Genomic DNA, 10,031 nt, shown 5'->3' with positions numbered 1-10,031 from the left:
CCGCAGCCAGAGACTTGCAGGTGATAGGTAAATTGGCTGTTGTAAATTGCTCCCAGTGCAGGTAGGTGGTAGGGAATATGGGATTACTGCAGGGCGAGTAGAAATGGGTGGTTTTTGGTCAGCACAGACTCGGTAGGCTGAAGGGCCTGTTTCAGTGCTGTATCTCTAAATAAATATAAAATAAGGAAACCAAAATTGTACAGAATACAGTGCTCGACCCCAAAGGTCACTGTTGGAACCACTGCTTTTTTTGCTACAGATAAATGACTTGGATCTTGGAATATTGAGTAGAATCTCAAAATATCCCGATGACAACAAACTTGGAGAAGTGGCAAACAGTGAGGATGATATGAACTGCCTGCAACAGGACAATGATAGGCGAGCAGAATGGGCAGACAGGTGGCAGATGGAATTTAATAGTGACTAGTGTGAGGTGATGCATTTTGGCAGAAGAAATAGGGAGAGGCAATATATACTTAATGGCACAGTTCTAAAGAGTGTGCAGGAATAGAGGGACTTGTTCACTATAATGTGAACAATTTTTCTTCTTGTGTGGCTCTCAGATTTGTAAACTTCACTGTACTGGAGTGAGGTGACATCTACTGGCAGGAAGCAAGAACTGCAACCAAGCAGCAGATACTCCATAGTCTGTCAGGGTGAAAGAAACATTGCAATGTGAGGAAATAGTGAATGCGTTTGATTGGGTTGATGGAGACATGATACCACTTGTGGTGGAGTCCAAAGCAAAGGCCAGAAATATAAAATTGTCATTATTAAAAGATATGAGGAATTCATGACAAATGTATTCAGGTGGTGAGTGGGTGGAATCTAGATAGAATAGAAAGTGAGATTGGGTGGACAGAAGCAGTGTGAAAGGATGGCTCAAACAAAAGGGAAACGCCCTGAAAGGTTAACTCTGTTTCTCTCTCCACAGATGCTGCCAGAGTTTCTGAACATTTCCAGCACTTTCTGTTTTTATTTCAGAATTTGCAGGATGTTGCTTTGATCTGAAAAAAAATGGATGATTGGCTTTGGCTGCCAGTGAAATTCCACAGGAGCTAAAAGGAAGTTCTGATATCAGTGGCATGTTGATCTCGGGGTATGATTCTTGCTTAGGGTAAGTGATTAATTAATGTGTGAGAGATCCTGGGTTCAAATCCTGGACAAGCCCTTCTTTGTTGGTGTTTTTAGTTTAAGGTCGTCGATTGGTTTCAGCCTTACAGAAGGCGGAATTGATTTCCATATGGAGCCTGCTTGAGGACCAGAGGGCTGGATTCAAAGAGCTTGTCGACAAAATTGGAATGAATGAAATGTGCAGAGAGCCAAGTAGGAATATAAAGTTGTAACTTTAACTGAAGCCTGGCTCCAAAAAACAACAGAACTGGGTTCTGGTATGGAAAGGAAACCATTCCCATTTCTGTTGTTTGGCTTGCATTGGCTCATTAATTTTCTTGTTTTTCACTTTGTTGATGCATTTGAATAATTGTGGATCCTTCTTCAGGGTGTTTTCTTTCACCAGGTAGTTCTGACCTCTGATGATGATGATCGGAATGAGCTTCACCTCACTGATAGATTTGGAACTGAGCAGATTTCCTTTGCTTGAGTCTACAACATGGAACTCAGTCTGACATGTGGACCCATGGGAGGATTTGAATGCCACCCCTGCGTTGAAGAATACAGTTGCATCCATCCAATAAGCGACCGAGTAGAAGTGACAGTTCAGTCAGTCGAACATTAAACTTTTAATTTCAGGGTGGTGAGTTTGAGTGCCATTTTGTTTTTCCCTTTTTAAGGCTTCATGAGCAGAGAGTACAAGGAGTGTTTGAAATGAAATTCAGCAAAACTATGAGAAAGTCTCACTTTGATTCGGGACTCTTATCTCTCTGCAGCATCTCGCTGTGAACGATTGAACTTCATCTCATTTCATTCCCAGCTCGGGATCAGTGCGGCTCAGTGGGACTTCTGGCTGTCTCCTGCTTCACAATCCATCAGTGCTGAGAAAGCAATGGGGAATATTATTCAAGGCTCTGTAACCAGAGGACACCGATTTAAGGTGACTGGCAAAAGAACCAAAGGCAACATGAGGAAAAACTTATTTTGCACAGCGATTGGTTAAGATCTGATATGCACTGTTTGAGAGTGTGATGGAGGCTGATTCAACCATGACTTTCAAAATGGTAAAAGATAATTATCTGAAGTGAAAAAAGTGCATGTTTTCATGGAATACATGAGTCTGTGGCATGAGCTGAGTTGCTCGTGCAGAGAAGCAGCACAAGCACAATGAACTGAATGGCTTCCTTTTGTTCTGTAACTATTCTATGATCGATGATTCTTTTCAGAGTGAAATCAACACTCACATACAAGAAACTGACAGGTACAATGTAAACCCCACACTAACATACCAGCGAAAGCTAGGGACAGAGTAAAACCAACTCAGTCCTAGACTAGAAACTGACAGGTGCACTGTAAACTTCGCATTACCAGACAAGAAATTGACAGTTACAGTGTGAAACCCACAGTCACTTAGCAGCAGTTGGCAGGTAACGTGTAAAAATCTTTCTTTCATATCCCAACTGCAAGGTAAAAAGGAAATTAGGGACAAACCCAGGCTCACACTTCAAAGACTGAGAGATACAAAGCAAAACACATACTCACCTACAAGTGCAGAGAAGAAGACACACTCAGAGGAGGTGCAGATTAAAGACACATGCATGTAACAGAAACTGATAGGGATAGAATCAAACCCTTTCTCACTTCTCAGAAACTGATAGATATAGACAAAAGCTGATGCTCACATACAAGTTGTTGAAAGATATGTGGTGAAACTCACAGAGCAATAGCAGAAACAAACAGGTACTGAATAATACCCACAGTCACAGACCAAAAACTGAAATATACTGAGTTAAACACCACTTTCTCACACCAGAAACTCATGGCTACAAAGTGAAGCTGACTCTATCCTCCCAGGCATTGACAGGTACAAAAGAAAACACTCACGACGATACCAGGACATGAAATGTACGTAATAAAACCTTTCAGCTGAAAGAATAGCATTAATGACAGGTGTGGTACACAGAATGCTCAGCGGCCTAGAATCCGCCCAATCTGTTACAGGAGCGGGGCGCGCAGGCGCAGTAGAGACAGCTCTGTCAGGAGCTGGAGCTGCGGGTTCGGAGTTGGAGCGGGATATACACAAAGTGCGAGAAGACCGCGCCCTTTGCGGGCTCACACAGCTGGAGCAGGGCCTCCGGGCCACAATAACATGGAACAATCCCATCTGTATCCCTGCGGATGGCGACGGTGAAGCCTTTCCCGGTGAGGCTTCCCGAAACCGCGTCCATAAATGGATAAGAATTGGGGTCTGGGCAGGGAGCGTCTGGAGATGGATAAGAATTGGAGACTGGGCAGGGAGCGTCTCTAAATGAATAAAATTTGGGTACTGGTCAGGGAGCGTCTGTAAATGGATAAGAATTGGGGACTGGGCAGGGAGCGTCTCTAATTGAATAAAATTAGGGTACTGGTCAGGGAGCGTCTATAAATGGATAAGAATTGGGGTCTGGGCAGGGAGCGTCTGGAGATGGAGAAGAATTCGAGACTGGGCAGGGAGCGTCTCTAAATGAATAAAATTTGGGTACTGGTCAGGGAGCGTCTGTAAATGGATAAGAATTGGGAACTGGGCAGGGAGGGTCTCCAAATGAATAACATTTGGATACTGGTCAGGGAGCGTCTGTAAATGGATAAGAATTGGGGACTGGGCAGGGAGCGTCTCTAAATGAATAAAATTTGGGTACTGGTCAGGGAGCGTCTCTAAATGAATGAGATTTGGGTCCTGGTCAGGGAGTGTCTGTAGATGGATAAGAATTAGGGACTGGGCAGGGAGCGTCTCTAAATGAATAAAATTTGGGTACTGGTCAGGGAGCGTCTGTAAATGGATAAGAATTGGGGACTGGGCAGGGAGCGTCTCTAAATGATTAAGATTTGGGTACTGGTCAGGAAGCATCTGTAAATCGATAAGAATTGGGTACTGGTCAGGAAGCGTCTGTAAATCGATAAGAATTGGAGACTGGGCAGGGAGCGTTTCTAAATGAATAAGATTTGGGGACTGGGCAGGGAGCGTTTTTTTATTCGTTCGTGGGATGTGGGCGTCGCTGGCTCGATCTCAGCTCGAGTAATGTGTCCAGTTCTGGGCACCAGGCTTTAGAAAGGACATCAAAGCTTCTGAGACAGTTCAGAGGAGATTTACCAGAATGATCCCAGAGATGAGGGGTGTCAGTTCTCTGGACAGGCTGGTGAAGCTGGGATTGTTCTCTTCAGAGTAGAGAAGGTTAAGGCAAGATTTAATAGAGGTGTTCAGAATCATGAAGGATTTTCATACGGTAGAGAGGGAGAAACTGTTTCCAATGTCCTGGGGGTCAGTAACCAGAGGACACAGATTTAAAATAATTGGCCAAAAATGTCAAGGGGAGGTGAGGAGAGATCTTTTAACCCAGTAACTGATTCGGATTTGGAATGAATTGTCTGACAGGGTGGTGGAAACAGATTCAATTATAACTTTCATAAAGGAATTGGACAAATATTTCAAAGTGAAATTCTCCAGGATTATGGGGAAATAGGCAGGGGGTTGGACTAATTGCATCTTTTTGTTAGAGAGTCAGCAGAGGCACAATGGGGCCGAATGGCCTCCTTCTGTGCTGTGTGATTCTATGAACATAAGAACTAGAAGCAGGAGTCGGCAATTCAGCCCCTCGAGTCTGCTCTGCCATTCAATACAATCATGGCTGATCTCATCACGGCAGTTCTTGTTTCTTGCCAGTAGATGTCACTTCACTCCAATACAGTGAAGTTTACAAATCTGAGAGAGACAAAACAGGAAAGAATTGTTCACATTCTGGTGAAGGTGTGGGATTTAGAAATACTAGGAGTGGAGACGAGTTATTACTTGTCTGCTCGATCCCCATAGCCCTGTAAAATTATTTCCTTCAAGTGCCCATTCAAATTCCTTTTGTAATCCTCGATTATCTCCATTTCCACCGCCCTCGTGGGCAGCGAGTTACAGATCATCACCAATCAGTGTAAAAAAGTTATTCCGCACATTCCCCCTGTACCTCCTGTCCAAAACCTTCAGTCTGTGACCCCTAGTCCTTGTACCAATAGTTAACGGGAACAATGTTTCCTTGCCAACTTATTTAAAACTGTCATAGCCGAAAACACATCTATCAATTCTTCCCTCACTCTCGTTTGATACAGGCAGAACAACCCTAGCTTTTCCAACCTAACCTTGTAACTAAAATCCTCCATCCCTGGATCCATTCTGGTAAATTTCCTCTGCATCCTCTCAAGGACCCTCACATTCTTTCTTAAGTGTGGTAAGCAATACTGGAAGCAACACTCCAATTGGGGCCTAATCAGAGCTTTATAATGGTTCAGCATAACTTCCCGGCTTTGTACTCAATGCCTCTATTTATAAAGCCCAAGATCCCATATACTTTGCTAACCACTCTCGCAATATGTCTTGCCACCTTCAAAGATTGATGCACATGAACCCCAAGTCCCTCTATTCCAGCACACTCTTTAGAACTGTGCCATTAAGTATATATTGCCTCTCCCTATTCCTTCTGCCAAAATACATCACCTCACACTTATCACTATTAAATTCCATCTGCCACCTGTCTGCCCATTCTGCGAGCCTATCATTGTCCTGTTGCAGGCAGTTCATATCATCCTCACTGTTTGCCACTCCTCCAAGTTTGTTGTCATCGGGATATTTTGAGATTCTACTCTGTATTCCAAGATCAAAGTCATTTATCTTGAGCAAAAAAAAGCAGTGGTTCTAGCACTGACCCTTGGGGAACACCTCTGTCGACTATCCTCCAGTCTGACAAAGAACCATTTCATAAGACTCGCAGTTTTCTGTCCTTAAACCAATTTTCTATCCAATTGGACACTGACCCTCCTATTCCACGAACCTCAATTTTGTTAACCGCCCTTTTATGTGGTACCTTGTCAAATGCTTCCTTAAAATCCATATAAACAACATCCACTGCATTCCCTTCATCAACCTGCTCTGTTAGTTCATCAAAAAATGCAGTTAGATTAGTCAAGCATGAACTTTCATTTATAAATCCATGCTCACTCTCCTTAATTAACTCAAACCTCTCCAAGTGACTGTTGATTTTTTACCCTGATTATTCTTTCTAAAACCTTACCCACCACTGCTGTTAATCTAACTAGCCTGTAGTTACCCAGACTGTCCTTACACCCTTTCTTGAATAAGGGCGTCGCATTTGCCACTGTTTATCCTCTGGCACCTCCCCCATATCCAGGGAAGATTGGAAGATTATACTGAACCCTTCCGTTATCTGCATCCACATTTCCTTTCGCAACCTGGGATGCAAGCCATCCGGAACAGGTGATTTATCTACCCTAAGCACAGCTAGCCTTTTTAGTACCTCCCTCTCTCAATTTGTACCCTATCCATTGCCTCTACTCTCTTCACTTCTACTGATATTTTGTCCAATTCCACTTCCTTAGTGATCACTGATACAAAGTACTCATTAAGCAGATTAACATTGCCCTGCACCTCTAAGCATATATTATCCTCTTTCTCCCTAATAGGCCCGACTCAACCACTTATCATTTACATGCTGCTCGAAGATGTTTGGGTTTCCTTTCATGTTGACTGCCATTTTATTCTCATAGAAATAGAGAATAAGCTGAATATAGAAGATATAAGTATTTCCCATCCTTGATGAGGTGGAACTTTTTTATGTTGTGGGTAGTAATGACTTGGCCCACGAGTGTGGTGGAAGCAGAGACAATCAATGATTTGAAAAGGAAATTGGATGGATACTTGAAGGAAAGAAACTTGCAGGAGGAAAGGGATCGAGCTGGTGAGTGGAACTGACTAGATTGCTCCGGGGAGAGCCAGCATGGACGTGATAGGCCAAACGACCACCTTCTGTGCTGCAAATGACTCTGTGTTGTTTCTCAAATTCAATCCACTGGTGTTTGGTAAATAATTTCAAAGTAAATTGTGCAACTGGAAAATCAGAGCCAAGGCAAGGGACGCATAAGGAAGAGAAATTGCTGAAACCCGGGATTGAACCAGGGACCTTTAGATATTCAGTCTAACGCTCTCCCAACTGAGCTATTTCAGCCCAACATTAATCGTGGCTTGGTGTCCTTATTTTGGAAGAAAATACATACATTCAAGTTTTCCAAAAAATTAAAGAACACAACATGTGAGTAATATTCCCCATTGCTTTCTCAGTACTGATGGATTGTGAAGCGGGGGACAGCCAGAAGTGCCAATGAGCCGCACAGACCCTGAGCTGAGAATGAAATGAGATCAAATTCAATCTTTCACAGCGAGATGCTGCAGAGAGGTAAGAGTCCTGAATCAAAGCGAGATTTGCTCATTTCAAACACTCCCTGTACTCTCTGCTCAAGAAGCCTTAAAAAAGGGAAAAATAGAATGGCACTCAAACTCACAACCCTGCCATTAACAGTCTCATGTTCGACTGACAGAACTGTCACTTCTACTCGCTCTCTTATTGGATGGATGCAACTCCAACGCAGGGGTGGCATTCAAATCCTCCCATGGGTCCACATGTCAGACTGAGTTCCATGTTGTAGAATCAAGCAAAGGAAATCTGCTCACTTCCAAAACTATCAGCGAATTGAAGCTGATTACGATCAACATCATCAGAGGTCAGAACGACCTGGTGAAAGAAGACACTCTGAAGAAGGATCCACAATTATTCAAAGGCATCAACAAAGTGAAACACAAGAAAATTGATGTGCCAATGCAAGCCAAACAACAGAAACACTGAAGAATTCCATTCCATTCCAGTCCAGAACCCAGTCCTGTTGTTTTTGGAGTCAGGTCACAATTACAGCAACAACTTTATATTCCCACTTGGCTATCTGTACATTTAGTTAATTGCAATTTTGTCGACAAGCTCTTTGAATCCAGTTGTCTGGTCCTCAAGCCAGCTCCGTATGGAAGTCAATTCCACCTTCTGCAAGGCTGAAACCAATAGATAACCTTAATCTAAAAATGCCAGCAGACCAGGGCTCATCCGGGACTTAAACCCAAGATCTCTCGCATGTTAATTAACCATACTCCCTAAGCGAGAATCATACCACTAGACCAACGAGCCACTGGCAGGTCAGGCTTTATTAGCTGCTGTGGAATTTCACTGGAACCCCCCAGCCAATCATCCATTTTTTTTCAGATCAAAGCAACATCCTGCAAATGCTGAAATAAAAACAGAAAGTGCTGGAAATGTTCAGCAGCTCTGGCAGCATCTGTGCTGTGAGAAACACAGTTAACGTTTCAGGGCACTCACCTTTTGTTTCAGCCATCCTTTCAGACTGCGTCTGTCCATCCAATCTCACTTTCTATTCTATCCACATTCTAACCATTCACTACGTTACTACATTTTTCATGAATTCCTCATTTCTTTTATTAATGACAATTTTGTATTTCTGGCCTTTGCTTCAGACACCACCACAAGTGGAATCATGTCTCCATCTACCCAATCAAACCACTTCGCTGTATCCTCACATTGCAATGTTTCTTTCACCCTGACAGACTGTGGAGTTTCTGCTGTTTGATTGCAGTTCTTGCTTCCCGCCAGTAGATGTCACCTCACTCCAATACAGTGAAGTTTACAAATCTGAGAGAGACACAACAGGAAATAATTGTTCACATTATAGTGAATGTGTGGGATTTAGAAATACTAGGAGTGGAGACGTGTTATTATTGCACTCTGCTATTACATCTTTTATCATGGACTCCAGCATTTTCCCCACGACTGATGTCAGGCTAACCGGTATATAATTCGCTGTTTTCTTTCTGCCTCTTTTTTTAAATAGTGGAGTTACATTAACTCCCGTCCAATCCATTGGAACTGTTCCAGAGTCGATAGAATTTTGAAAAAAGACCAGAAATGCATCTGCTATTTCAAGGGCCACTTCCTTAATTACTCTGGGATGTAGATTATCAGGCCCTGGGGATGTATCGACCTTCAATCCCATCAATTTCCCAAACATTCCCTACTAATACTGATCTCATACAGTTCCTCCTTCTCACTAGACCCTATGTTCCCCAACATGTCTGGGAGATAATTTGTATCCTCCGTTGTGAAGACAGATCCAAAGTATGTATTTAATTGGTCTGCCATTTCTTTGTCCCCCATTATAAATTCCCCCGTTTCTGACTGTAAGGGACCCACATTTGTCTTCACTAATCTTTTTCTCGACACATATCTATAGAAGCTTTTACAGTCAGTTTTTATGTTCTCTGCTAGGTTACTCTCATACTCTATTTCCCCCTTCTTAATCAATCCTTTTGTCCTCCTCTGCTAAATTCCAAACTGCTCACAATCTTCAGGTTTGCTGCTTGTTCTGACCATTTTATATTTCTCCTCCTTGGATCTAATACTTTCCTTAATTTCTTTTGTAAGCCACAGTTGAGCCACCCTTCCTGTTTTACTTTTGCACAGACAGGAATGAACAATTGTTGTAATTCATCCATGCGCTCTTTAAATGCTAGCCATTGCCTATCCACTGTCAACCCTTTAAGCAACGTTCCCCAATCTATCATCGCCAACTCCCGCCTCATACCTTCATAGTTTCCTTTGTTTAGATTCAGGACCCGAGTCTCGGAATCAACTCTCTCACTCTCCATCTTAATGAAGAATTTTATCATATTATGGGCGCACTTCCCCAAGGGACCCCATACAACAAGATTGTTAACTAATCCTTTCTCATTACACAATACCCAGTCCAGGATGGCCTGTTCTCTGGAGGTGTTATACACCTCTATCAATTCTCCACTCAATCTCCTTTGAGAAAGGCAGAATAATCTTAGCTTTTCCAACCTAACCTTGTAACTAAAATCTCCCATCCCTGGATCCATTCTGGTAAATCGCCTCTGCATCCTCTCAAGGACCCTCACATTCTTTCTAAAGTCTGCTGAGCAGAACTGGAAGCAACACTCCAATTGGGGCCTAACCAGAGTTTTA

The 10,031-nt window shown here is 42.9% G+C and overlaps 1 non-coding gene across 1 annotated transcript; it reads right to left on the bottom strand.

Moving 5' to 3' along the window:
* Window positions 1–7,084: 7,084 nt before the first annotated feature.
* Window positions 7,085–7,157, bottom strand: trnaf-gaa (transfer RNA phenylalanine (anticodon GAA)). Its single transcript has one exon. It is a non-coding gene; the product is annotated as a tRNA-Phe (tRNA).
* Between the last annotated feature and the right edge of the window lie 2,874 nt (window positions 7,158–10,031).

Source organism: Heterodontus francisci, unplaced genomic scaffold (assembly GCF_036365525.1).
Source record: "Heterodontus francisci isolate sHetFra1 unplaced genomic scaffold, sHetFra1.hap1 HAP1_SCAFFOLD_51_2, whole genome shotgun sequence".
Taxonomy (NCBI): Eukaryota; Metazoa; Chordata; class Chondrichthyes; order Heterodontiformes; family Heterodontidae; genus Heterodontus; species Heterodontus francisci.
The sequence above is the reverse complement of the archived record's forward strand: the minus strand, read 5'-3'. Positions and strand labels throughout refer to the sequence as shown.